At 49.0% G+C, this 2,826-nt stretch overlaps 1 pseudogene; it reads left to right on the top strand.

Annotated features, from left to right (window-relative positions):
• The first annotated feature begins 224 nt into the window (after positions 1 to 224).
• Positions 225 to 312, top strand: LOC142600844 (U5 spliceosomal RNA; annotated as a pseudogene).
• Positions 313 to 2,826: the final 2,514 nt, after the last annotated feature.

The raw sequence follows: 2,826 nt of genomic DNA, 5'->3' as shown, positions 1-2,826 counted from the left end.
ACATTCAACACAAAACTTCACAAACACTAATCACATCAACAAAGAAAAAAAAGAATTCCCCACACCAAAATCAAAACAACACTATCATAACACCAAACAAGAGTGGACAATCTACACACAAAATCTACCTCTAGTCCCTTCACCACTATATCACTCTCAAGTTACGTTCAGTCAATGTTTTGCCCGTTACCTCTTCCAATTACCATACTTATCTCGATTTTCTCGTACTCTGGTTTCTCTTCAGATTGTATAAATCTTTCGCCTTTTACTAAAGATTTCCATGGAGACGAACAAGCACGAGAAAATCGAGATAAGGATGGGGGACCCATGCTGGCAAAAAGGACTGTCGTGGTTTTAGCCCAGCTGGCAGCTGAGCACCACGCAGCCGCTCGTTCACTCCCTCCCCATCGGGATGGGGGAGAGAATTGGAAGAGTAAAAGTGAGAAAACTCGTGGGTTGAGATAAAGACAGTTTAATAGGTAAAGCAAAAGCCGCACACACAAGCAAAGCAAAGCGAGGAATTCATTCCCCACTTCCCATGGGCAGGCAGGTGTTCAGCCATCCCCAGGACAGCAGGGCTCCATCATACATAACAGTGACTTGGGAAGACAAACACCATCACTCCGAATGCCGCCGCCCCCCCCCCCCCCCCCCCCCCCCCCCCCCCCCCCCTTCCTCCAAGCTCCTTATAAACTGAGCATGATGTCTTATAGTATGGAATATCCCTTTGGTCAGTTTGGGTCACCTGTCCTGTCAGTGTCTCCTCCCAACTTCTTGTCCACCCCCAGCCATCCCACTGGCAGGGCAGTGCAAGAAGCAGAAAAGGCCTTGGCCCCGTGTAAGCACTGCTCAACAATAGGTCCATAGAACAGAAACATCTCTATATTATCAATGCTGTCTCCAGCACAAATCCAAAACATATCCCCACACTAGCTACTACGAAGAAAAATCAATCCTCTCAGCTGAAACCAGGACAGTCAGTGATTGAAACAATGACATTTTTTTCATTCTTTTCGCTCAAAGCATGCCAGGCCCCATGATGTCTGTGGAGGGGAATGGAAGTGACTCTGCTAACTTCATACAAGTGCTGATATCCTTGCAGCAGAGATAAGGCTCAGGACTCTAACATGGATACAAGCAACAACCTCAGATCTGCAACTGCAAAGGCTTGGGGCTCCTTCATCCTCTAATAGCAGCAGGACATCGCTGCCCTTCATAGAGCTGCTGTATGGAGCAGTGAAGAGCTTAATATCAATGATGTGCCCCAAAATTATGGAGTGAAGCTTGCTCTGCTTATGAATCATGAAACAAAACATGGCCACTCTGATCTCAGTTTATTCACATTTTCAGGAAAAGTGGTGGTGCAGAAACTTCCTCTAAGGCTGCACCGTGTTCTCCAAACTGTGGGCTAGAGATAAGGGAGACCAGAGAAGGGGTCATGGAGCAGATCCTCCTGGAAACTATGCTCAGGCACATGGAAAATAAGGAGGTGACTGGTCACAGCGAACATAACTTCACTCAGAGCAAATCATGCCTGATAAATTTGGTGGCCTTCTACAATGCAGTTATAGCGTTGGTGGGTAAGGGAAGAGCAATGGTATCATCTACTTGGATTTGTGCAAAGCATTTGACATTGTCCCACACAACATCCTTGTCTCTGAATTGGAAAGACATGGAATTGATGGATGGACCACTTGGTGGAGAAGGAATTGGCTGGATGGTCACACTCAAAGAGTAGCAGTCAACAGGTCAATGTCCAAGTGGAGACCAGTGATGAGTGGAGTTCCTCAGGGATTGGTACTAGGACCGGCACTGTTTACATCTTTGTTGGTGACATAGCGGGATCGAGTGCACCCTCAGCAAGTTTGCCGATGACACCAAGCTGTGTGGTGTGGTCAACACGCTGGAGGGAAGGGATGCCATCCAGAGGGACCTTGACAGGCTGGAGAGGTGGGCCTGTGCAAACCTCATGAAGTTCAACAAGGCCAAGTGCAAGGTCCTGCACGTGGGTCGGCGCAATCCCAAGCACAACTACAGGCTGGGTGGAGAATGGATTGAGAGCAGCCCTGAGGAGAATGACTTGGGGGTGTTGGTGGACAAGAAGCTCAACATGACCCAGCTATGCATGCTTGCAGCCCAGAAAGCCAACTGTATCCTGGGCTGCATCAAAAGAAGCATGACCAGCAGGTCGAGGGAGGCGAGTCTCCCTCTCTACTTTGCTCTTGTGACATCCCACCTGGAGTACTGCGTCCAGTTCTGGGGACTCCCATAGAAGACAGACAAGGAAATGTTGCAGTGAGTCCAGAGGAGGGCCACAAAGGTGATCTGAGGGCTGGAGCACCTCTCCTATCAAGGCAGGCTGAAAGAGCTGGCGTTGTTCAGCCTGGAGAAGAGAAGACTCTGGGGAGACCTTAGAGCAGCCTTCCAGTACCTGAAGGGGCCTACAGGAAAGCTGTAGCTACAAGAGCAAGTAGTGATAGGACAAGGGGTAATGGCTTTAAAATAAAGAGGGTAGATTTAGATTAGATATTAGGAAGAAATTCTTCTCTATGAGAAGAAGAGGTTGCCCAGAGAGGTTGTGGCTGCCCCATCCCTGGAAGTGTTCAAGGCCAGGTTGGGTGGGGCTTTGGGCAACCTGGTCTAGTGGAGGGTGTCCCTGCCCATGGCAGGGGGGTTGGAACTAGATGATCTTTGAGGTCCCTTCCAACCCAAACCATTCTGTGATTCTATGATCTCTCCTGCCCAGAGTAGCTCATGCAGAGCAGTGTGAAACCCTCCCCACCTAACCCACAGCACACCCTTCTAAAGCTCTCCTTTCACTTCAGC

Source organism: Balearica regulorum, chromosome 2, assembly GCF_011004875.1.
Source record: "Balearica regulorum gibbericeps isolate bBalReg1 chromosome 2, bBalReg1.pri, whole genome shotgun sequence".
NCBI classification, from domain to species: domain Eukaryota; kingdom Metazoa; phylum Chordata; class Aves; order Gruiformes; family Gruidae; genus Balearica; species Balearica regulorum.
The sequence above is the reverse complement of the archived record's forward strand: the minus strand, read 5'-3'. Positions and strand labels throughout refer to the sequence as shown.